This window comes from Geospiza fortis, unplaced genomic scaffold (assembly GCF_000277835.1).
Source record: "Geospiza fortis unplaced genomic scaffold, GeoFor_1.0 scaffold666, whole genome shotgun sequence".
Lineage (NCBI taxonomy): Eukaryota > Metazoa > Chordata > Aves > Passeriformes > Thraupidae > Geospiza > Geospiza fortis.
In genome coordinates this window covers 1115548-1142623 of record NW_005054470.1, presented here as the reverse complement: position 1 = coordinate 1142623, position 27076 = coordinate 1115548, and the positions used below count along the sequence as shown (strand labels likewise).

The following is a 27076-nucleotide window of genomic DNA, read 5'->3' as shown; positions in this document are numbered from 1 at the left end:
GCAGCCTCCGGCGCTGGCTCCTGCTCCTGCAAGCCGGGTCCTGCTGGCAGCGATGTTCGAGGAGCGAACCCGAGGCCTGCCCTTGGAGGGCTGGCAGGATGAGGCCTTTATTTTATTTTTTTTTGCAGGGTGCTGGCTGGCTGATATTTACATAATATCTCTGCTTAAATGTGACCTCGTCCCTAATTGGAGGCTTCCTTTCCATTTTCTATGGCAACACTACAGAACAGATCACTCCAGTGGGCTGGATCACAGGAGTACCTGCACACACTGTAAATTTTCTCTCTTGGTTCCCCATTTAGACTGGTTTGTTCTAGTGGATGGGTGAGATTTTAAAGAAAGTTCTTTCCATCAGCCCTTAAAGCAGTGGCTAGGCCTGCAAGTCACTGCAGATTTGCAGGATCTCTAAATTAGAAGAGGATGAACACAGGCTTAACTAACTAGCAAGAATTATTTTTGTTAGGTACTTATACATTTACTAGCCTTACAAATGACTTCCATGCACCACACTGCTTAATCAAAACAATCATAAGAAATGATGTTAATGATAACTGACTCTATTTATTTATTTTAAAATTAATAGAATTATTAGAAGAACAAAGAAAATAAATCCTGGCAAATTTTGTAAGGGGGAAGGAATTGAGACCCACTTCATTCAGAGATTCCTTTTGCTCAATGAGATCCCTGCCCTATGCTTAGAACCCATCATGTATACACAGTATTGTCTCTTCTTATACTGTTGGTCTCACTGACAGTAAGCTTGATGTGCCTATATATTTATGCAGGAGTTCTGGATTCTGTAATGCTTATTAGGGTCTGCTGTGTTTCATCTCTGTGAGATGCCAGCTTCAGTTTCAGGTTTTATATGGCAAAGGGTGAATATCTTTGTGTTGTTTTTCCAAAACCTGCTGAAAATAAGTGTTTTGTGATTGTAAGACACACTAATTCATGGTGCATTTAGGCAGGAAGGTTTTTCTAAAGACCTTTACATTTTGCCTTAATTATCTTTAGACATGATGATTTTGTTCCGCATTGAAGAAAAAAACCATGCCTTTTTGTTAATAATGTTAAAATTAGTTCCTGTGATACAAAAGCTGGGGTATTGTGTATGGCTTGGAACATTTGTTTTCTGTTTCTGCTCTGTTTGTACTTCTTGGGATGACTTTGTTTCTTACACCTGAGGTAGTGTGGGGTCTTTTGAGGTTTGAGCTTTTTGGTTCTGGATGGGTTAGTAGTTAGGTTGTTAATACAAATCTAATCTTTGAATAGATACATTGGAGATTCAAACAGAAGGGCCAAGAATCTTGGATCTTGTGGAAGAGGTGATTCTTCTCATGGGTGGAGAGACCCATGAGTTGGGAGAGGTGCTCTACAAGTTCAAGGAGGCCACTCCTGGGACTACTTTACTGAGGCACTGGAGCTTGTCTGCTACGGGCTGACATGAGTACTGTAAGAGGCCATTGGTGTAGAGATTTGCCTAACATATTTAAGTTCTCCTGCATGCAGATGAAAGCTTTTTATTTCCATTTGCTTTTTGGAAGTGCTCTGCTCTGAGCAATGCTCACTCTCCACTTAAATGAATGCTTCTTTCATGTCTTTGATTGTTGTTACGGGAATGCAGGAGTTGGAAATATCCTCAAAAGAGGCCATGTGTTGAACCTGAGGTATAAATGAGGCTTGAACTGAAAGAGATGTGCTCTGTTCAAATGTTAATTCCAAATCAGAGTGATGGAGCAGAGGTTTCTTAAGATTCTTCTCTTAGAGGTCCATCTCATTCAAGCTCATGTTTTGTTTTCCATAGTTAGTACCTTTATGTCCACAGCACCATCTTCATTGCAGTTCATCCCAGCTCTGCTGTCAGTTTCTGCCTTTAAGTATAATTTGTCAGTATGCAAATGTTTATAGTTAATTCCATGTATAGATTTTTTTTTTCTTGTAGAACATTTTGGTTGGATTATGATAGAAGATGGGAGATGTAGGAGTAGCAAGTATATGAAGGAGGAAATGGGCCTGGGCTGTGTTTCTGGATTGTGCAAGGCCAGATGGAGCTGGCATAAATACGTGTCAGGGAGCAGAAAGTACTGAAGAATGTGAAACTGGATTGCCCCTTTGTATAAAAGCAGAGTTGGTTTCATGCTGCCTCTGTGTAAGAGGATATTTGGTCAGGTACAACTGATTATTGCGTCTCAGTTTATTAATTTTGAACCAAAGTTGCTCTGCCATCAATCAAAGGAAACATCAAACTCTTTCTCATGTCCTTGTCTGTAATCCTGATTTTTTTCTCTCAACTTTCAATAACTCTGTTCTGCTGCATTTTGAAGGCACAATATTCAGAATATACACAAAGCCCTAATTGCAGCTTTGTGTACTGATATGCACAAACATATTCCTTCTCTTGTTTCTCATTAAAAAAAATTTCATATTTAGAACAACTGTTAATTTAGGGTCCTTATTGCAATGTTACTCAGCATTAGCAAGGAAAATCCATTTCATGGTCATTGTTTTCTCCACATATTACAATAAAATATCTTGAGTTAATGATCTAAAAATGTGGGGTTTTTTCCATCTTGGGAAGTTTTATTCCTGTATGCAAATTTTGTTTCTTCTGTTTAGTTTTTGCTAAGGTTGTTTAAAATAGCAAACTTTATCAGCTCTAACTTCAGTAATAGGGAAAAATCTACAGTAGTTCAATCAAAGTGATGCAGATTCATTGTCAGTGGGGCAAAACGGAACCACAGTAGTAGTTTAAACTAATTTTTCATTCATTCTTTTTTCCATGATACTTCCATCCATTGCACAACTTTGTAAATGACAGAACTTTGTCTTTGGCAGATGGAATGCTTTTCTAAACCTTTCTTAGAAATCACTAATCACTTTGTTGGTAACTTCCTTACTTGCAGTATTTCATCACTTTGTTTGTCTAATAAGAATGGCAGCTGAAGAGAGGCTTGTGCCATGTGCTGTGGTGGGTGAGGTCTTCCCCTTTTCCTCCCAACACAATCCAGGCTCATAGATCTGGCATTTAATTCCACAGCTGCCTTTGGATTTGATGCATTCTTTCTTTACCATATAGGCTCTCAAACACATGCATAAATGCACATGAAGAGCCAGATGTATTTGGGGGGCTCCCACCTGGAGCTGTTAAATTGGACAGGAATGGATAATGCTTGATGTAGTGAGGAATACAGTGGGAATTTCCTTAGTTTATTTTTGTTCTCTTAGTTCACAGAAACTTGTAGTCAGTCTGTGTCTTGTTCACAATGGGAAATTACATGTTGATGAAGGCAAAGATATAGAGTGGTAATTCCTAATTTACCTTCAAATACTTGGTTTTAAGGGAGGGTTACCCAATGCACGTTTTATAAAAACATAAACATACATACACATGAAATTGTTCTGGTGCTTTCCTGTTAACATGCTGAATAATCCAATAAACTGAAACCAGCTTCTGGAGGTAAAAGTGAAATTGAAGCAAAAATCACTTAAATTGTGTAATGTTTAGAAGTAATGAATAGACTTTTTTATAATTTTTATGTCATCCTCAAAAAGCACAGTCAACATTGGTTTGCTTTGCTTTGACTTCACTTTGTTTTTAGTGAAGATGGCTGAAGGACATCTTTGCTTTGTTCTGATAATAAGAGAATTTTGATGTAAATATTACTTAATTTGTTTCTTGCAGATGTTTTTTAAAACCTATATATTTATCCCAGCTGGCATTCTGTAATCAGTGTAAAATTAAGAGAGGAGCTATTTATATTAAATGTATTTGTTCATGTGTTGCTTATTTATTCCTTATTAAATGCTCAATGTAGTCACAACTATAGGAGGATCAAGATGTCTCTTGTAACTCTTTGAAGTTTCTGTTCAGTTTTCTTCTTACTTTTGGCCCATCTTAACCCCATGTTGCCCATTATCTAGCACCTTACCTTGACATTAAGGGAAATGAGAGCTGTTTCAGAAAGTATGTTTTTCATATTTCCTAGTCCATTTAAATTTAACTTGCATTTGACAAGACATTATGACTGAAAGCTTTGGGTTGTCCTTGTGATAGCTGTTACCTTTCCATCCAGGAAGGAAGTGTCAGTAGAGTCACACAGCTGCATTCTGCAGTTTCACTTTTGATTTAGCACTGATGCTCAGCATGTGCTGCAGATGAAATGTTTGGCTTCTGGGTGTAACCTCAATCAATGGTGTCCCTTTGGCCATGGGCAACATCGTTTTCAGCCTTCATTATGGGCACTGTCTGCAGATCTGATTGCATTGACTTTGCTGTGCAGGTGAGGTGATTTTTTTGTTTTCCCTTGTGAATATAACTACAATTTAATCCTAACATTATCTATTTATTTTTAGATGAGGTGAGCCAAGTGGTATGTTGGTGCAATTGAAACTGAGGTGCTACTATTGTTGTTATTATTATTGCTTGTATGATGAAAGTGTGAGCCATTGCAGAACAATCCTCTGTGCATTCTTCCAAAATTATCTTACTCCTCTTCTTCAACAGTTGGAACAAGGAACATCTTATCTAACTAAAATAGACTATTTTAGTAAGACTTTCCAAAATGTCGGTGATTATGAGGCTGAGATTTTATTTTCTTTTTCTGTTTTCTATCTAGAGCAGTATCCAGCATCTGGTAGCTTTTTATTTACTGCCCTGTGATGCTTCTGTTTGTGAAAAAAAATGTCCAATATTTTGCATTTCTTCTCACTAGCTTGCATTTGAACTACCACCCAAAGACACAAGCCTTGTTTTCTTGTGAACTGCTAATTCTCTGAACAAGCTTATTATCCATGTTTATAAATACTTGTGGTGATGTGATGCATGTCTGCCCTGAGTCTAATCAGGACATGTTTCTAGGGTGAAGGTTTTACTTTGTGAGACAGTGATTCTCATTCTGTTTGAGTCCCTAAGATGCAAGTACTACTCTGATTTTGGAGTAACTGCTTCCTGTAGTGCTTTCTTCACTGTGCATCCTGTCAGAATGGAGAGAATGTGTTGGGAGATGTACCTTCTCTATATTGCTTAGAAATGAGAAATTAAACCCCAAGAACAGACCTTTTTTTTTCCATATCAAGGTGTAAAGCAGCACTTTCACAATGTTTTACCTTATATTGATCTACTTGAGTCACGTCTTGGCATTTCCTGTAGAACAGATCATGGCTCAATCATTTATTGCTAAGCTTGTTAGATATAGACTATACTATAATTATACTCTGCTAATTTAATGTGACAGACTTTTATTTCTTATAAAAGAATTAATAGCTTTTTCCTCTTCAATCCTTTTCTGGACTCACTAGTCCTTAAAAAAAAAAGTAAAAAAATCTGCAAATACATTTAATGCCACCTTCTTATATCAAGAAGTTCTTTGAGATGCAATCATTTTAAGGAAGACCAATTGATAATTTATCTGAACTATGGCAAAAGAAAATAGTTCATCTGACTAGAAAGAATGATGGACTTAATTCTCACAAAGGCAGACTTCAGCTTCTCTGTGCAGCATAATCCTCCTCAGGATAATCATCCTGTTAGCTTCAGCATGAGGCTTTGGCCTCTACCACGTAGGATGGGAGGGAGGATGGGATGCTGTGCCCCAGCACTTACTGTCTTCTGTTCTGGTAATTCTGAGTTTTTTTAGTAAAATGGCAAACTCTTACAAAAAACTTTAATTAAATTTGCTGCAGCCTGGCTTCCTACGGAAATGAGCCTTAAATGCTTCTGCTGCCTCTGAGTCCCCTATGACTAATTTTTGCATTTGTGGGACAATTTCAAACTACATGTGTGAAATGGTTGAAGTCTTGAAAAGAAATCTCCTGCTGCAGGACTTAAGACATACGTGCTTGATTGCAGAGGTTAGATGAGGCTTTTTTTGTATTTTTGGTCAAGTTTCACTGATGAATGGCATGAACTTGCATTCTTCGCAATGAGTCACCTTGAAAAATGAATCTTTTGGACTGTTTTGTTCCTGACAACTCATTATATCCCTCTAAGCTCATTATATCCCTTTATTAATGTTTTCTAATTTGGTTTGGTTGTGGGTTTTCTGTTTGTTTATTTATTTTGGGTTTTGTCTGGCTTTGTTTGGATTTTTTTGTAGATTGCCATCATATGCTGAAATTTCTCAGAATTTTTTAGATTCTATATTTGACCAGCTGGGAGGCTGGAGCTATTACTATGTCTTGAAGCAAAAATGCAAAGCTTTCCTGCATCCAGCTAACTACCAATCCTGCCTTTATGTCAATAACAAATATTTTATGTCGATATTATTGCTTGCAGATTTTTTTTGGCTACTGTCCACTGTGTAAGAAAGCCTGAAAGATTTTTGGAAGTTTTTGTACTTTTTTTCCTCATCTTTTCACCTTAGCCTTTCCTAGATTATATGTAGTCTAAAAAGTAGATGCCTACTTCTGCATCAAAAAGGGAGCTGTGACCATAGCCATGGTTAGCTATATCAGAGCTAGATTTAGTCTGTCTATTTAGTGAGATATTTGGAATGTAGGTATTGGGTAAAAAAGCTTTGCTTTTTAAGAGTAAAAGTTTAAATGCTGAGAATTTTGTGTGTAATCAGAAAATATTCCAAGAATTAACATACAGATAAATCTGTTTCATCAGCCTATCTGATGAACTGGGTGAAATAGAAGATTCCTGCATACTAGCACTTCAACATAATTGCATAATAATGATAAATTATGCTTTACAAGGGGATGCGTTGGAGATGTGTCTTATTTAAACAGTGTTTAAGCTCTAATCACAGCACTTAGTGTACTTAATGTATGTATTGTCCTGGAATTGAGGAGGAGCTAATCCTTCAAATAGCACAAAAGCAACGCAGGATTCCAATTATTTGCTGTTTCCTCACACAAAGTAGAGAAAAATCTAAAACCTTTAGAGGGATGTTTTCCTTTATCACTTGAGGTAATAAATAGAGTGCATTTTTTGAGATTTAGATCTGTAAGTATGAAATCAGTAAAGCAGAACTGTGAATATCATGATTGTCAAGAACAATAATTCTAATCTTCAGAAAACCTCCCCATATATACTGCAGGTTTGCTCTTTCATACCCAGTGCAGTATGTCTAGCCTTTGCACATCTGATGCAAAAATGCATTGCTGCTTCAGCTGCTATAATCAGCTGTAACCAGCATGTGGACCAAGGGAGCTGGAAAAAATCCATGGTCCTGCACTGGAATGCAGTAATTGCCAGCTCCTTAGTGGGAGGTGGGACCAAATGTGTGAATCTATCACAGCATGAAGCTTAGCTCTGTGGAATGACTCTCCTGCTCTAGTTATTTCAGATACTCTGGAATAGCATCTCTGTTTCTCAAGGAAATTATTTTTATTGGAATATAAATAAAGAGGGAAAAGGAAAAAATAAAATGGATGCTGTATTCTGAACTGTCTGTAAGGGAGTAACTATTTCCATGGTCAGTCTTCATGTGAAAACAAGTCTGAAGAAGCTGTATGGGGAGTAGGTAAGTCAAGAATGCTGAGAAAGATGCAGAAGGAAATGAGTGAGTAAAAAAAATATGCTGCAGAGAAAATAAGAAAGAGTGGGCGTCTATGTAGGCAGCTTTGTTGATGTCAAAATGCTGCATGTTCTTATTTTGTTGTGCTTTGTCGTGATGGAGGAGTACATGTTCTGCACAGATTAAGCCATGTCATTCTGTTTTCTGAAATATTTTTTTTTAATGTGGAAGGAATCATTAAGTCTGGGATACATTCTTTAACAATGAAGCTGTGCAATATGAAACTCTTATTTTGGGGGGTTTTGAATTACACAGAGCATTTTTTCTTTTTCCTGTTTCATACTGCCTGAGATGCACCCCACCCTGTGGGTGATAGATACGTTGTCATGGCTCCTCCTTTGCAAAGGCTGTAGATTTTAAAGTAGAAAAATAAGAACCCTCTTGACACTGACTCATTTGAGTCTGATCTCAGCTGCAGTTTCTATAACATGGATCCATCATCCATACATTCATCACCTTTATTGCATGAGTTCTGAATTTGCACTGGATGTAAATAACACCCAGTCCAGGCAGTGAGATTGACAGTAGGAGTTACACTCATTGTGACCCTGACCTCTGTGCATGGGAAGAGCTGCTACAGTTTTGGGGCTTTGATTACATATATATCATTCTTCAATCAGCAGTAAATAATCTGAAGTAAAGTCTAAAGTTTGGATTTTTTCCCCCAGCTTTTAGCATGGCCTATGCTGCAGGTGTTTCTGACTGATGAAACCTGCCCTGAAAAGTGGGACTGTAAGTTGGTGCTTCTATGTATTCCAAGGATCTTAGTAGATAAATGTGACTTTGGAGCCACAGAAGAAAACTTAAATAATTGAAGTGCACAGACCTTCTTCTGTGGTGCTAATTCTTTATATTAGTATAAAACTAACACAGTACACTTATTAATTACAATGTCAATAAATATAATCAGGTTGTATTGTAGTTCTGAGACTCATTAAACCTACCTATGAAAATCCATGTAATCAAGCTTTGTATCATCCATACCTATGCTGTTAGGACTTCATTGGTTGTCCTTAGTTTTGTTTTCAGTTCATGTGCCAAGCCCTTTCATTTGAACTGCCCTAGAACTTATTAGCATTTTTCAGTAGGCTTCATGTTCAGGAGCTGTATTTATTCCTTATCCACTGATGCATTTGACCTCCAACTGCGTGTGCTTCTTATCCACTGATGCATTTGACCTCCAAATGTGCATGTGCTCTCTGAGTCTGTTCTATTTGGTGGCAGACCTCAGACCTGAATGAAGTTTCCCAGAAGGTGGGGACAAAACGTAGAAGGTACTGGAGATGCACCAGCAATAATTCTGTGTTTCTGAACTTAAAGTTGTTGACTGGTCATGAAGGGTGTGCTAACCTGGCAGACCATGGTTCCTGGCTATGTGGTTTTGCCTGTGTTGATAATTGCTGTAGACTCTTGATAGACTGACACTTTGAGTGCAGGACAGGGGGTATATTCTTACAGCACCCCAGTCCCTAGGAATGGATGGGGATGGTAGGTTTTGGATGACAAGAAATGGCTGTGCCTTTGAAGAAAGGGAGTTCTTGCAGTGTGTACATGCAGTGTTTCCCTCATTGTAGCCAGTGAGAAGGATAAAGCAATAAAGAAGGCAGTGACTATTGCCTTGAGAGTGCTGGATTATCCATTCACTACGGGTCTGTGAGCCTCCAGTTGGATATTTGGAAGTGAGTGTTTGGTTGCAGTGAGTTGTGCAGGTGGTGAGTGCTCCTGCCTACTGAAAAAATGAAGAGTCAGTTTTTTGACTGGTCTTTCTGAGTAAGTCTGTCAGTAATGTGTATCCCTGCAGCTTCCATGTTGCATGGAGCACATAAGCAGGGTAAATAATGCTCGTACTTTGGTAGCTCTCAGCAGACCTACATCAGTGTGGAAATCCTCAGATGTTGTGCATTGGGTGCAAAGGTCTTACCTGTCTTTTGATAGGATTTAACTTTCTCTAAGTAACACATTAGATAGTCTTTCTTAATGTTTTGGGAACTTTGTTAATTTTTGCTCTGGCTTTTAAAACTGGGCTTGGCTCCAAGGTGTTTGGTTGAAATGCTGCGTGTCACATTCATTTAGGGGCAAACACCATTGGTATAGGACCATGGCCATTGCTGTCCTCAGTGTAACTTGCTGTGCAAAGAGCACATATGCAACTCCAGAGGAAAAAAGACCTCACTCTATGTCTTTATAAAGGCCACTGTTCCAGTGATGAGAAACATTTCATCTTAACATAAATTTGGGAGAGGTCAGAGTCAACCTGATTGTGTTCTTGATCTGTTGTAGTAAACTGCAGGCTTGTCCTCTACATGTGCTTTAGCTGGATATCAGCGTAGAGAACTGTGGTACACAGGAGCTCTGTCTTGTGACTCTTCTGGGGTAACACATAAAATTGTACTAGACTTGTCAAACAAAACATCAAGAGCAGAGAGATGGCTTGAAGTACATGTGTTAAGCAAGGCTTCTGTGACTATTAATAATTTCTCCTCTATGGAAAACTGTCAAGTAGTTCTGGATTTTATTTTGTTTTTTTTTTTTTTCCAGGTAAATATTTTCAGTGTGCTCCACTGAGATGTTATGACTCACTGACAGCAAAAATCATTCCCTTTGGAACCTGGTTGTAGGGGAATAGAATATAGGTAAATAAAGGTAGTATAGCAAGTAGTCTTATCCCATAAAGAGTTGCAGATGGGTTAATTATTAAAATTTAACAGGCTGCCTCTGTAGCCAATAAGATGAGGAGTGTTTTAAAAGAGTGGATTGGTTGGTTGAGGGGAACTGGAGTTGGTTGGTTGCTGTGAGGACGAGGAAGAGTCAGTGCTTAGAGGAGCTGCCTATGAGAAGCGTCAAGGAGGTGTGAAACTCTGGCAATATGGAACCCTTGCAATGTAATGATAATAGAACTCTTGCAATATAATGACAGCACCTGGTCCTGCACATTCTGACTGCGGATCCCCCGGTTTGTTCTGGTCTTCTTTCCTTGGCCACTTCTATCCTTTTGACTTACAGCCGGTTAAACAAGACCACATGCACTCTAGCTTGATACTTCTTTACAGAGACTTCATCCCATTGATTAAAGAGTACTTATTTTTTCAGATATTTTAAAGTATGTCCCAGCACCATCTTCTGTGCTGTATGAAGGTTATAGATCCCATTGGAGCAGTATGTTCTGTGATTCTCTGGTTAACTAATATTCTGCATTGTGGTATCTAGGGTTGCTTGACTTAGGTGAGCAAGATGTTGGAGAAATGGTGGCTGAAGACTTAAGTGCTGTTTAAATAAATATAAACTAATAAACACCTGAGTCCAAGAGGAATGTTGGAAATGAGTTGCAGGAAATCCTGACTTGTAGAGCTGTAGAGTGGCACTGTAGACTGAAAACCCTTGGTTCTGTCATCTGGGCTTCAAACTAGACTGGGTAGTACCTATACAGATGAGAAAATGAAGCTTTATCCTATAACCATGGCAAGCAGAGGTTCAAAGGCAGCTCTTTGTTGGCAATATCTTTTCTGCATGCTGTAGGTGGTGTTTTTGCTAATAAATAGCTTAGAATAAAGCTGCAGTGTAGTATGCAATATTTGTCTCAATGGGACTGTCAGGTTAAAGCAGTGTTCTGATTTTGGAAGTTCATAGTTTCAAGCAAATCAATTAAATATCAAAGCTTCATTACTTAAGAAGTTCCATTAAGTTTTGCGTTTCTTTCCCTGGTTTTGTGATGTTGGAGTAGATTGCTGTGGTATTTGTGTTGAAAATCAGGTAAACAATCATTTTTTTTACTACAAGATAAAAAAAGAAAGTATTTCTAAGAACATGGGGGTTCACAGGGGCCTTAACTTGCAGTATGTGGTCAGACTTGTATATTTGAGTGATTTTTGCCTTGGATATTCCTGTAGTGATGCTGAGCAATACAATTCAGAATTGATGTCTACAACACTGAAAGTAGCAGAGAAAAAATCTGCCACTTGGATCAGAATTTGACTCTGCTTCTGTTCCTGAGTAGATGTGTGGGGAATAATAGTCTCTGTGCAGAGATTTATTTCATCTTTTAATGCCAAGGGAATTTGATTTCCTGTGTCTGTGTTTGGAGTGCTGGCTATGGAAGTATGTCAAGGAGACAAAACTATCATCCTGTTCCTGATAAGGCAGAAAGCAGTGTACTCAGAACTGATGGTTGTTTAGTTATTGTTCTGCCTATCCACATGGCAGGAAAGCAATAAATTCCTTGGTCATCCTTCTGGACAAGATACTGAGCCAGTAGGAAGATGCCACATTCATAGTGTTGATGTGTAAGCTGGAGCTCAGCTTTGCATTTTCTAACTTGGCTAAAAGTCATTCTGTTTCTGATAAGTAGAATTTATATGCTGATGTTTCATATGGCTGTACCATAATCTGCATAATATTGTATACCTAGTTGAGACACTTCCTCTATTTTCTTCATCGCATGATTTCTCACTTATTGAGGTTTTCTTCCTTTTTTATTCATGAAGCACCTAAACCTCATGTGTAACTTGAATTTCAGCTCTTTCTGGTATGTTTCATTCTGCATTTCCTTTTTACATAATTGCTTCTTTTCTTCCATTGAGATTCTTTCTTTGTCAGATAGAATATATATATTTCAGTCTACACAGATCATTATGCATTTGAGTAAGACATTTTAATGAATATTCATAATATGTCTTTATCTTATGCATTTGTAATAATACATGTTAGTAATCAGATTCAAATTTACCTTTATAATGCCAAAGAAATATATTTTATAATAAATTTTACTAGTGCTAAGCGTGGAATTCATATTTCTGAATTCAACATCAGCTTTTTACTTCAATAGCATGTCATGTTGGATGACTTTAAATTTCCAGAGTATTTACAGTGTTTTTGTTAAAGGATTTTTTTCTGAATTGCCCTTACATTAAGAAAAGTGACCTTTTGGTCTTTTTTTAAATAGCAAGCTACTTATTTTCTAATTTCTGATTTTTACTTTTTGTTAGCTTACTACTTGGCTCACTAATACCTTTTCTTTTTCTCTTCAAGAGAGTGCAGCCACCCTTCTAAATTTTGAATATGTTATAAATACTTTATTCAGAGCTTGAGGCTCAGTCAGCATGCTGAGTCATTGTTTAATGCCAGGTTTTCTACTGATTGTATTGTTTTCTTCTTGGACATACAGATTAGCTTTCTTGAGCTTGAAAAGAATGCTAAAAATCAATCATTCAGTTTACCGAAGCCACATGCACAGAAAATTAACTTTTAGACTTTCCCTTCCCAATCTTTCACCTCATTGTCAGAATATGATGCTCACAAAGATGTAGCTGCTTGTGAGATGGTTCAGTGCCTTCCCCTTTTCTGCACTTCATCTGAATGACCGGGTTGTTGCAGGAGGGTTCACATCTCCGTCTCTCCCATTAGGATTAATTATTTCATGTGAACAGCCAAGCCAATGACAAAATTTCTGCTAGATGGGAGGCCATTGTTTGTTGCTTTCCTGTCATCGAGTTTTTTTTAGAAAATATTGAGGTAAAATAAATGTAAACTGTTTATCTTTGAGGCACCTCTGTATTTCCTTTGTGAAGAGCTAAATTAGTAAAAGCACTTCCCACTGGACTTCAGCTGTAGCTTTGCAGGGAAATAATTAGCATTTGAAGCCAAGATGCCACGTTTATGGTCTATTGGCCTTGTTTGGTTTTGGGAATGCCGTGTTTCCATGCCTAGTATAGTTGCTCTGCTCTGGATCTTGAAATCTGTGGACCTGATACAGTAACAGAGAAAGACCTGTGAGTGTCCCAGAGAAAATGTGATGTTCAGAAATGACCTCTCTTTGAGCTGCATTTTTAGTGCTTTTCCTCTATGTGCAATATCAGCAGAGACAGTGTACAGAAAGCAACTTAGCGATACTGAAATTCAAACTATTTTTATACATATACATTTTTTGTATTGGGATCATTTGTTGAGATGAACTTCAAGTGCAGAACCCTTTAAACACAGCCAAATCTGTAAACAACAGGAACTGAAGTTGTGTGATGCAATGACAATTTGTAATGATGAATTCTTGACTATTTCTTCTGTTTTCAGTAATATTTTTCCTGTCCTTGTTTTTTACATCACAGTTTTGCATTTCATGCTATGCTTGATTTCAAGCAGCAGTGTGATTGTATTTGGCAGGGTGTTTACAGTAGATGATGGGTCAGAAAGCATGTTCTGAACAGCTTCATCCTTTTCCTTGCTCCTTTTCCCATCTGTAATCTTAATGTGGTGCTCTTCCCATACACCTTTTGTCCCTACAGCTGTCTTTCAGCATGCAGGGGTGATCTAATCTGCTTTTAGCATTTCATTAGTGCCACTTTTGATCAGCTGGCAGATGTTGCCATGCACCCCAGCCCTACTGATCCCCACGTGCCATATGTGCCTGCTGGGCAGCTGGTGGGATGCAGGACCCTCAGCTGGGGAAGCACGACTCTCAGAGGATGCTCTCTGAAAGATGAAGACCTCTCTGAGATGGATGAGCATCTTTGTCAGTAGATTTTCAGGGGAAAAAGAGGCCACTGTGATAATAACTCGCTTAACGTATAATTTGAGTCCTAAAGCATCTTTCAGTAGTTTCTTCATGTGTTCATTGACTTGTAAATGCAGGCATCTGCTCTCTCTAGTGAATGCTCTAGTGTCAAAGAACTCACCAATCTTTTTACTTACCTAATTCCATTGACTGCATATTCCCCTGCCTTAGGAATCTCTTCTTTAATAACACTGACTACAGTTACATAGCAAATATAATACAAATAAAGTGTCTGGGATAAAATATGGGATGAATTAGGCAGAAGTCTGTTTTTAGGTTACTGATTATATTGATGATTGCCATTATTAACAAGAGTACTCTTTGTGCTATGCAGCAATTTTTACAATGAAATTGTACTCTCATCATTGAGTTGACATGAAAGAGCAGGGGACTTGCTGGCAGGCATATCTGGGTTAGGCTGCACTAACTCATTAGAAGCTCCTGAAGTAGGATTACGTAAATGGGACCCTATCTTCTCAGGTTAAATATAGTTCTGTAGTTTAATCTAATATTTGCCTGCCATAAAATCTATGTTGACTGGCAGCAGTAGTCTGATCTGTCCACCTTTTCAGTGCTATGCTTAAAACAAGACAACCACAACATAAGATTCCATCTTTAATGGAATTCAGTGTGAATTTATTGCTGTTATTTGGGGTGGGTTGGGTTTTTTAAAAATGAAAATATTAATTAACAAGTCAGATGGGAATAAACTTGAAATACGTACATCACAATTTTCACTAATCTATTGTATCTTAAGTTGTAAAAAAGTTACTTTTCTTCATTTAGGATATAATCTTGAATGTTATTTCAGCAAAAGTAGAGATGACGTTAGTTATAAAAATCTATAAAATAAAATACATGATTTTGCATTATATCACAATCACAAAGAGAGTGAAGGTAATATATTCATTCTATAGGAATAAATCGATTCCCTTGGCATCGTTTTTTGAACTGCTAGATTTACATTAAAATTAGGAATTGATGACATAGTTTATAGAAGCAGTGTTCCTTAGTGAGATTTGGAATATTCTTTTTATTTTATATTGCTGCTTTATACTTGTATAATTATTTTTAAACACAATTTTCTAGGGACATTATTCTCATTTTTGGTTTCCATTCAAAAAGTTGAAACCCCCCCCACCCCCCAAAAAACCCCACAAATGCCCTTTTTCTAACATTAGAGTTCAAGTAGATTTCTTTGTAGGGGCCTGCAGTCAAGAATGACATTTTTTCATATCATTGTCAGGATCCATATTTGTGTGTGTTCATTTAGGTGGACCTGTATGTGTTAGTGGTTATACACAGCAGTCGCATAGACTGAAAAGATTCTTGCCAGTGCCTTGGTTTAACATTTAGATCTCAAAAAGCCATTTGCTGGCACTGTGAGGTTCATTCTGCTGGGGCTCTGAGCAGCCCAGTTGAGTGGAAGGTGTCCCTGCCCATAGCAAGTGTGGAAGGGGCTAACAGCGGGCCTGTCAGCTGAAGGAGTGAGAAGAAGTCGAGAAGTAAGAAGAAGCTGATAAGGAGCTCTCTCCAAGGCTGTAACCAAGGAGATGGAGAGAAGAAAGATAAGAGAACCTTGCAGCTGGATGTGAAGTCACTATAACTCTTCACCAATAGGATTATGTTGATTTATTGTGGCCAATAGTAAGTGTAGGAGAAGTATAAACAATTGAAAATTGTATAAAATTTAGCCATGTTCAGAAATAAAGTGTTGCCAACTGAGACTGCGTGAGGTCTCTGCTTTGTGTCGCGACCGCCTGGACAGCGACAAGCAAGGGGTACAAATGATTACAAATTATCATTATGGTCCCTTCCAATCCAAGCCAGGCTGGGATTGTGAGCAGGGCTGCATTTCACAGTGCTGAACTCTCCAGCTTCTCCCTGTTACAGCATGAGCTGCACTTCTTAGTGCAGCCTTGCATTTTATCTGTGAGTGTGTGGGGCACACCAGAGCTGAAGTTCTGTTCCCTTCCAGGTGTGTTGTCAGTGCCACATCTGCTGAAGGTGCATTTGGACATCTAGCACAGGGCATGGTGTGAAATGAGGGCGAGCCTTAGCTGAAGACATGATGAGCATCATTCATATTCATAATTGCTATTGAATTTTTTTTCTCAGATAAATGATAAGGTCATGCCGTGTCCACCAAGTACAGTCCAGCTATAAGTTCAAGTCATAGTAGTAAATTTATTTCTATAAAACGAAATCTGAGTAGCTGGGAATCTCAGTCCTTCTTTTAATTCACTGCTGCAAGTAAATTCTCTGGGTTTTATATATATATATTATATATATAAAATATATATATTATTGCATTCTGAACAGATTGTTTACATTAATAAGTTAATGAGAACATAAAGTAATTAATTTCATTCTCTTCATTTGCTAAAGAAAAGAAAAATTATTTATTGACCATAAATCTTTATTTGAGAGTCCAGGAGCTGTGGAAATCATACACGGTATATGTGGAATAAACCAAATTCTCACAGGAGTATTTTCTTTAGAAACATCTCACTGTTTTTTTTATGACAGTCTTCTAAATAGAGAAATAAAGTTGTTTTATGGCATGCATTAGAAATGTAAAAAGCAAGGGCAATATTTTTGGTGTACCTCAGGGGTTTTCTGGTGGAAGGAACCTTAGATATGGGACAATAGTAAGAAAATATGCCTTTCTGCTAAATCACAATGAGAATTTAGTACTTGAGACCAAGCACAGCTTGATGTAAGGTATTTTCAGGAGAACTCTCCTAAATCCAGTATCCAAGATCAGTACTGGAGAAAATGTGGTGTTTTTAGAAACTTGCAGGAGACAAATATACTTGGCTATTGCAACACATTCTGTTTCCATTGGCTTTAAAATTCTTTTTTAATCCTCAGCTATAAGGAAAAAAAAAGAAACCTGAAATATGGAAAGGTTTTATTTTCAAATAACTTTTTTTACAAACACTTTTTATTTAAAATAGATTTCATTATTTTTGCTTTATTTGGATTATTTTACCAGGCACAGAGCAACATTCAGGAAGGACTTCTAGTTAACCAGTAAATTTTCAACAATTTTGGCTTTTTGTTAGCTTCCCAGAAAAACTTCTCAGACTGCATCTGAAAATACAGCTGATACTTCCATTGCTTCCTCTTGAATTTTAGGTCTTTTGAACAAGGACTACCCTGTACTATTAATTCTAGCTTTGTTGTCAAGGAAATAAATGTGATAATGCATCCAGTATGCTCTAGCATGTGTTAAAAGTATTGTAGACATGGGACATATGCTTTAACAAGATGTGGCTTTGCTGGTTTGAGTCTGTCTTTCCTTGAGCTTTTTATCTGTGCCAGCTTAGGTTGGGTTTTTTTCATCTGGACAAGACTTACAGTATTTTCAAAGCTGTGTTTTTGACCCCTAGATAAAGACAGAGTGTTTATGTGACAAGCAGTCATATTTTCAGCTAGGTTCTCCTTGCATTTCTGGAATTTCAAGATAAAATTATTGTTAATGGTGTAAGTGCACTGCATTGTCCAGATGAACTCTGAAATTGATTGCTTTTCAACTCACACAGTAATTGATGCTCTTAGTATATTTGGGTGTATGTTTAATACTTTGATTGATGCTCTAGAAATAAGTACCATAATAGCAAAATTATTGCCAAACAATTTTGATTTTGGAGTAGGTGAATGAACACAAATTTCCCTCTATAGTCTGGGAGGAATGTCTTATTATCAGGATATTTTGCAGGTGTTACTATAAAAATACCTTCAATAGCAGTCAATTTATCTAATTTACATTTGAAATTATTTAAAGTATATTATTTGCCTGAAATGTGACACATGGGTTGGTAATAATTGGTTACAAAGTTATAAGTTTCATATTTAAGTTAGAAAATGTAGACGGAAGCTGTAAGAGAGTAGTTTGGAAGGCCGGCAGCCACAGAGCAGCTGTATTTCTGTCTGGAATTTCTTAGCCAGAAGAATTTGCAAATGAACTGCATTGAATTGCTATTGCATGCCCTAGGTGGTTACCAAATGCATCAGATTTACTGTTCATGCCAGTAATTTCTATTTCGTAGAAGTCTTGGCTTGCTCACTATTTATAATTGTTTATATTACTGGCTAATATGCAAATTCTTTCTAGGCAGGAAAAGTGAAAATACTCAAGTGAAATCCAGGTCACGGCTGCCTTGGTTTGTGTTTTGTATCTCTAGTTCAAAATAGTCCTTGCTGTGAGACAGGCTTTCTCTAATGCTTTTTGCTGACTGTTTCATGTGTCTCTTGCTCTTGGTGGTATAATTAGAATTCCACTGAACTGAAGCACTTTAGCGTGAAATAAATTTTATTTATCTCTCTCAAGATCACCTAAATTTAAATAATGTGTGTGTATCTGTATTTCTGAGTTTATTGCTAAGACAGCTGTTGAAAAGATCTCAGTGTGTTTATTACTTCATCTTATTTTCTGACTTCAGGTTATGTAATATTTGTAAATATACTGGGTCAGTAGGCATGCTTGGATTGTGGCCTGAATATCAATTTGTCTTCACTTGAAACCAAGCTGGATATTTTTTGTTAAAATTCCCAGATCATGGTGACTTTATTGGGCCAGAGAGCAGGAAAAGAACAGCAATGTTACAGCATGTTATAGAATTTTGAGTGCCAAAAAGAGCGGCAAACAAAATATGTAAGGAGCTTAGCATTTTATATGTTACCTTTGTAGTGTGATGTCATCGTTCTGTAGCTCCCAAGACATTGATGCTGAACTACTGACTGAAAGGTTTGCACCCCCCAGTGTGTTTCATCTTCATTCTGAATTCCTCCATTCCTCTGCCATGGTTCCGAAAGATAAAAAAAACAAGTTAATTTTTGGGTTTTTTTGGGTTATCCTACTTAGCCCTAGAATCCATCCATTTCTGTCCTTATTATATCTTCCCAAGTCATGCTACTGCTGTTTCAAATATCCTGTTAGTTTTCTTTTGCATTACTCTGTGAAGGTCTTGCTGGTGTGGGAAATCCAGCAGTGTGTGCAGAACACCGGCAGAGGAGGGCAGTGAGGATGGTGAAGGGCCTGGAGGGGGGAAGCTCTGTGAGGAGTGGCTGGGGGCACTTGGTCTGGTCAGCCTGGAGAAGATGACATTGAGGGGAGGCCTCAGTGCAGTTACAAATTCCTCATGAGGGGAAGAGCAGGGGCAGACACTGATTTCTTCTCTCTGGTAACACTGACAGGACCCAGGGAATGGCCTGAAGTTGTGTCAGGGGAGGTTTAGGTTGGATATCAGGAAAAGGTTCTTCATCCAGAGAGTGGTTGGGCACTGGAACAGCTCCCCAGGGAAGGGGGACACAGCACCAGCCTGACAGAGCTCAAGGGGTGTTTGGGCAATGCTCTCAGGCTCATGGTGTGACTCTGGGGATGTCCTGTGTAGGGTCAGGAGTTAAACTCAATGATCCTGATGGGTGCCTCCCAACTCAGCCTAGGCTATGATTCTATGATATCATCATCTAATGCCCAAACAAATTTCATTGTCTCTCTTTCTTTAATCTCTCCTCTTTCTAGAAATCTCTGTAGTGTTTCTAATAACTGATGACAGTGGGAATTCCTGAAATGGTCTGTCCACTTTAGATGATTTAAAAATCCATTTGCCAAATGCATCCATTTATTGCAAGTGTAAAAGGTTGAGGACACAGTTGTTAGCAGTGTTTTGGAACAGGGAGTAAGTTAAATGGTCTTAATTTCTTCCATCAAACAAGAATGATGAATAGAAAGTGCCACAAGTTAGGTAGGAACTGTATGTAAAATCAAAATAATGTCAAAATTGGTCATTGGGTCTGTTTGCAACAAATTGTGAAGTACAATTAATTGTATTTCTTATAATTTTTGTCTAATTTTATATTTTCAGCTAGATCAATATGGTGTTTATAAATACAGAAAAATGATCACATCTACTGGACTATGAGTTTTTAAATGAAAAAAAAACCCTGTATGGGCTGTAGAAAATTAAAATGTCATTAGATGTTTAGTAGGCAGAACTGGATGAAAAACCTGTAAGTGGCTCCTGATACAGTTTAGGACTTAATTTTATAAAAGTTTTGGAAACCAACACTGTGATGGAAAGAGGTTTTCCTCCTCCTCTGCCATACGCAGCTTCTTTTTCGCTGCCAAACTCTCCCATGTGCTGGCTCCAGCATTTTACAGATTATGGGAAGAATTGGCTCAGAAAGAAAGCAATAAATGTTAAAGATATAGAGAAGGGAAAATGCCTCACATTTAGCTACAGTTTCTCTCTTTTGATTTACCACAGCTGTGTTGCCTCAAGGTAGGGGCAGAATTCTTTCTTTTTAAGGTTTTCATTGGCTTAAAATGTCCATGAAACTATAGCCTTAATTGCAGCAAATGGCAAGGAGGGGAATGAGTGCCTGTCACTGTGCATCCTTCTAGGGATTACCTCTGAATATTGCTGACCAGAAACTTTTAGGATATATATATTTCTATTAAAAATATCATACCAAGATATTTTCTTCAGATGCCTTAGCACTCATCTCTTGTATCCTATTCCTCTGCCCTTTTCTGATGTTAATCATGACCACTTTCCACAAGAACAACAGAGACAGGTGTAATCATTGTTGTTCCACAACAGCCCTTGCTGAGTTTAACAATTTTCACTGATTCTGTGCTGCATTCTGCACAGCTGTGACAGGGTGTGCTCCTGTAAGTTCCAGTGGCACCTTGTGGGGCTGCCTGGCTGGCTGCAGCCACAGCACTGGGTCATGCCAACGTGGCCATCAGCAGCTCCTGCTCCGGTGAGGTGGCGGGGAAGGCTGAATTCACAGACACATTGAATTACCCAGACTTAAGGGTGACATTCTTAAAGTGTCTGCATAGTAACTTCCACTCTGGAAGGGTCTGAGTTGGTGTGTCCTTAGCTCAGGTGATGAATTTTTCCAAGTCGATAGCGACTTTATTTATTGCTAAACTAGTCACTGTTAATCTGCTTTTAACTTAATCTGTATCACCAAAGGAAATTAAATCAGTAGGTGTTTCTTACTCATATATGCTGGCAAATTAGTTGCCTTAAGAAATGCAATTACAGGATTTTTGCTCACAAATAACCATCAGAGAAAGACAGGGGAGGCCTTTTCTGTGTCTGTAGAAGTCTTTTGTTGAAATCAGAGCTAACCATTGAACTACCATTAAAAATATTGCAGGATGCCAGTTTTCTATTAAAACTAGGTCACTTTGTATAAAATAATTAAAGATTTATTGGTCCTTAGGGAAGGACCTAGATCTCTAGACTAATGTTTGCAGCTCTCAGTGGAGAAGAATGAATCAGTCATTTGCTGGGAAAGCATTGCAGTCATTATCATTGTGTGAAGGGTTGTTAGAATGTGGTCTTTCAATTGCACCTAAAAAAAAAATCTTCACCTGCTTTGATTTTAAGAAAAGGGGATCTGAACCACAAAAGGGGATTTAGAGCTGCATTAGGTGGAGATGCCTGCTGTAGGAAATCTTAGGCACAGAAACACAGCTTACTGTCTGTTTTCTGCTGAGGAAAAAGTGGACTTTCCTCCTTACTGTAAAGGCAGAGGAAAGGCCAGAGGCTGCATATTCTGGGTGTTTTGTGATGCTGCAATTGCCAAACCCTCTGCAGATCTACTCTGAAATCATTAACTGTAATTTAACAGAACCACCATTACCACATGGTTCACCTTCCAGCAGTTCAGTGTCCTGCCACCTCAGATATTCATAATATTCTTTCAATTAGTAACCATGTCTATTTTTTCCTTCTCAGTAAGAGCTTCTAGACAGTGTTGAAAACTATACCTGTTTATCTCCAAAATCTGCTTAAATGACAGCAGTTTGAATACTGGGAGTACTAATAATCTTTTGACTAATCTTAATTCCCTGGGCAATTGGTGTTGTCCAGAAAAATTGTGTTTGTTACCTGATGTAAAACAAACCAATAATTACACACTTGAGAAAGACAATGGATATTTATTCCAGAGTTTCACAAGCCTGGGTGCTCACTGGTATTCCACAAATCAAACACAACAACTATCAAAACCTTTTATTATTTGTACATTTTAGCAAAGGCATTAATATTCATTGGCTGCAGGTTGTATAGTTCTGTTATTAGTTACTATTCTATCTTCTGTTGGTTAATGATTCTCTCCCTTCTCATGCTGGTTAGTTCATATACTCAGTCTTTCCCTTCTTTTGGGTCAGGTGTGTTTCTTGGGTCATGGTCTGTGAGTTGGTGCTCGGGATCTGCCCCTGCCGGAATTACCTGGTTGGAGCTGATGCACCACAGCTGCTGAGTTGTCTTTATTAGTTTTTCCTTATCTTGGGAGTTCTGCCAAATGTCCTTGCAGCTTGTAAATCCTGCATTCTTTGTGTCCACTATCAGTGGTACATCTGTCTTCCCAGGCTTTGTTAACTTCCCTCTAGGTCTGAGGTCACTGAAACATGTCAAGCCCTGGACCTTAACAAGGCAATTCTACCCACATGTAATTTGTCTTTCTAACACCTGGACATCACTTAGAGCTTGCTTGGTGGCTGCTCTCTGTTTCACAGATTAAATCTTCCTTCTTGTTGACTAGGCTAGAAAGTATACAAAGTTCAAACATCAAAGAATACCTTTTCTTAAGAAAATTTTTACACATTCCCCATTTTACAACACTGGAATAGCAGAGCCATAATTAAAATAAAACATCATGAGTTGTATTAAAAATGGTGCAGATTTTAATGGCAGCTTCTTTATCAAATGCTCCTCATTCTTTCAATCAATCATTAATTTGAAGTGTTTCATATTAACCTTATTTAAAGAGACAATCTGCTAAGTGACAGCAGATGGTGATGGTTCTCAACTGTAGCAGAACCTCAGAAAATAAAACAAAGCAGTGTGACGCTGTTAAGAGAGGAATTGATTCTATAGTAAATTGTAAAGTTTTCTTTCTACCCCAAACAGTGGAACAATTAATTTATTTTCTTTTTGTTGTCTCATTTCAAATTAATGGAGGTACCTATGTACATCAGTATCAAATACTTTCTCTGTGTGCATGAACGAATTTATTTGAGGATTATTTTGGAGGGGGGTTTTTCCCTCTAGCTGGGAATATCCCACACTTTTTTACCGGCAAAGCTAATTGACCCAATTGAGTAACTGATTCCAGTAAGCTTTCTAAAATGCAGAAAACCCAGTTTAAAACTAAAAGAAGATTTAAATTAGATGTTAGGAAGAAATTCTTCACTGTGAGGGTGGTGAGACACTGGCATAGGTTGCCCTGAGAACTTGTGGATGCCTCATCCCTGGAAGTGTTCAAGGTCAGGTTGAAGGGGGTCCAGTGCAGCCTGGTCCCTGCCCATGAGAGGGTGGTTGAAACCAGATCATCTTTAAAAGTCCCTTCCAAGCTAAGCCATTCTGTGATTATATGATTCTATGATTTTAAACTTTTTCTAAAGTAGGCAGATTTAAGAAGAAGGAGAAATATCAGTTGTGTATAGAACTCTAGATGGTAAGGGTTTACGGTTACCAGGTATGCTTAAGATGATGCTGATATTAAAATTCATCTTTTGCCATTAGGAGGAAGACTACAAACAGGCTCCTAAATAACTTCTCTCATAGAATAACAATTGTTACTTCTTAATTTGAATTCTAAAAATATTTTGATTTATACTGTGTCATGATAATGTTGGATCAGTACGTAGTTTAACCCATCTGTGATGTAATACAAAATTAAATTGTATTATTTAATGACTGTTAGAATAATTCTTGTCTTTTCTCCTCCTGAATGTATCTTCCCGTAGGCAGATAGTGTGCAGAGGAGTGGGAGGTAGAAGAGATGCTGTGATACCTTTCTCTTCTAGCCTGGTGCAGGCAAATGTCCCCTGAGGCCATTGGAATGCAAGGCAGGACTTGCAGGTGGATGCCTGGGGGTGGGAATGCCATGCAGGGTCAGGACATCCCTGACAAACTGTCACAGACATAATTTATGAAAAATCTTTTTCCTAGGATTTTTTCTCTTGAGAAGCTGAGAGGCCTCAGAAACAAAATGTAAACAATAATTATCTGCTGCTGTGGAATGCAACAGGTGCATCTTTGATTGGTCTCATGTGGTTGTTTTTAATTAATGGCCAGTCACAGTCCAGCTGTCTCAGATTCTGGTCAGTCACAAGATTTTATCATCATTCCATTCCTTTCCTTTCCTTGCTAGCCTTCTGATGAAATAATTTCTTCTATTCTTTTAGTATAGTTTTAATATATCATTTTCTTTTAATATAATATATATAATAAAATAATAAATCAGCCTTCTGAAACATGGAGTCAAGGTTCTCATCTCTTCCCTCATCCTGGGCCCCCTGTGAACACCACCACTGCAAACCAGCACCTCTGGTTATGCAAGGCTCTGCTGGTGCTTTGTGTTGTCACAAGGGCAGAACAGTTCTGTTTCTGTCAGTGTACCACAGCACAGTAGTCTTTCTGCAGGATGATAAAGGACAGATTTTTAATGCTTTTTGACACAGATGCATTAATGCTGTTGCTAAAGGAATGAAAAAAATTCTTCTTATTTTTGTTAGATGAAATCACAATATCATGTAGCAGGATTTGATTTAGATGGGAAAGATCATGTTATTATTCATCTGTTTGGGACATTGTTCTTTGGATTTGAAGCATTTTCTAAGGTGTTAAGTTGTTGGCTGTGGGGCATGAATATACAGATATTTGTCCCATAGTAAATTTCACTTTCCTTCTACACCCATAAATTAATGCAGGAGAGAGTATCTTCTGCTGTGATGACATTCTGGCAAGGTAGTAAGCTCAGATCTCACAGACAGATACATAGATTAGCATTTTTTAAAAAATTGCTGAAGAACTCTGGTTATTCTTGTGACTAGTTGGAACATTGATGTATACTCTAATTTATAATGAAGAAAAAGAAAAATGAGGTTGCTTTTTGTTCTCTAGTTTACAGGAGTTTGAAGGACAGTTTGTGCAAATATATCGATTTTGTGGCAATAAAACATTTTAGGTAGGTAGTGTATTATATACATATATTTTAGGTAAGTAGTGTAGCCCTTCTATTTCACAACACAAAAATTTCATAGTGATTTTAGAAGTTGATTTTGTAAGGCAAATGAAACATATTCTTCATTTTTTCATGATAATAAATAAATATACATTCAGATTTTTTAAGACATTTCATAGATATTAAACCAAAAAAGGGTACATTCAGACTAGATATAAGGATTTTTTTTTTTTGCAGTTAGGATGGTGAAACACCAGAACAGGGTGCCCCCAGGGGTGGTTGATGCCCCATCGCTGGCAACATTCAAGGCCAGGTTGGAGGAGGGTCTGAGCAACCTGTCCTGGTTGAAGATGGCTCTGCTCATTGCATTGAGCCCATTGCTCATGGGCTAGGTGACCTTTAAAGGTCCATTTAACCCAAAGTGTTCTGTGCAATGCGCAGTGTTAGTCCCTCACAAATATTCTATCCTGTACCTAACAGCAGCTACCAATAACCAAAATGAAAGGAAAACAGCATTTTGTTCATCTGCTTGCATTATCCCCTCCTAGTATTTTTAAGTTTCCCAATTAACTGCCCAGTGTCTTTACATCTCTTAGATCTTTTCACACCTCTTCAGTCTGTGAAGAAATAAAATGCCTCCTGAGATAAAAATTGAGTCAGATATTCCATTTAATTCTTAAATAGACTCTGTTGTAGATGCTTTTGCATAATGCCCTTGGGTCCTGTAGTAGCTGCTCTGTTCTCTTGAGTTGTGTAACAGGAAAATTTGTCCCAGATAGTGAATGATTCCAGGCATATTTACTTCTGCTAGGGTTGGGTTGGATTTGTGTTCTTCAAAACACTATTTTTTTAAAAATAACTTTGCTATTCTTGAAAAGCACAGAGCAGCATTCCAGTGTGGTTCTGGTGTTTGTCATACTCAGTCAAAGAGGATTAATCCAGCCTGGTCCAGTGTTCCTGTCAGTCACTGAGTGCTCTGAGATGCAGCGGGAATTCAGTTCCTGCTCATGGTTCTCACCAAGAAGGGAACACACTATTCCACAATGGAAGTCCTCTTCTGCCAGAGAGTGCTCCTTTCTTGTTCTAAAGCTAATTCAAAGCAAAGCACCACTCCCAAATATTTTTGTCCCAATACATACATATCCTCATAGTTCAGATCTCTTCCCAACCTCATGGTTGGACTATAATCAGAGAGTTTTGCTGACAGATTTCTAAGATTGCCACCTTGTAGGTCACAGCCAGATCTAAAGTTGGTATTTTCTAGGAAGGCAGAAGGTTGCTCTCTCTTAAATAGTGCTTCAGATGAAATGAAGTGTAACTGTTTAAAAACAGCAAAACCCAGCTGCTCTGAGTTTCTTCTGTGATGTTCTCCAATGACACTTTGTGCAATAAACTATCATGGAAGTCAATAGCAAAGATTTTAATGTTCTTGCTGAAGTCAGGAAGTTAATAAAATTATTCAAAGCAGGGTTTGTATACTTTCCAAAGGTAGCAGCATAACCAGGAGAGAAAATAGGGTCTTCAGTAGTTTCTTCCTCCTATCTGGATTACATGTGTCTGTCAGAATATTTTAAATTAAAATAAGAAACATTGTGAATCTAGTGTTTGGCTTTTCAATACCCTTTACTATAGGAATTCAGTTACTTATTTGGATTACCAGTATGATTTTATATGGCAAAGGGCTGGTTTTTACTTCTCTCTGGTACTTTGTATTTCAGAAACCATTTATTTTTCTTTTTAAAGTATATTCTTAATAAGAAGGAAATCACTTTGCAGAAATGCTGTATTGTAATTCTGCTTTTATAACCTATTACCATTTAAGTGTTTCATTTTTTACGGTCAAGATATTTCTCAGGAGTGCTTAACTTTTTATTTCTCCTGCACTTAAAAAGCATTAGCATGGATGATGTCCTGTTGAAATACTGAGGAAGGCTTTTGGGGGAGGAGGGTTGTAGGGTGTGGCAGTGGTGCATTCTGCATCTCAGCTGCGTGCTGCTGCTCAAGAGTCACTTGC

General features: G+C 37.9%; 1 protein-coding gene across 2 annotated transcripts in view; it reads left to right on the top strand.

Moving 5' to 3' along the window:
* Positions 1–224: 224 nt before the first annotated feature.
* Positions 225–27076, top strand: part of JAKMIP1 (janus kinase and microtubule interacting protein 1) — a 144540-nt gene continuing 117688 nt past the window's right edge. For both annotated transcript variants that reach the window (XM_031062839.1, XM_014309939.2), the window contains exon 1: positions 225–272. The gene's annotated coding sequence lies outside the window, so the exon portion shown is untranslated. The remainder of the gene's footprint in view (positions 273–27076) is intronic.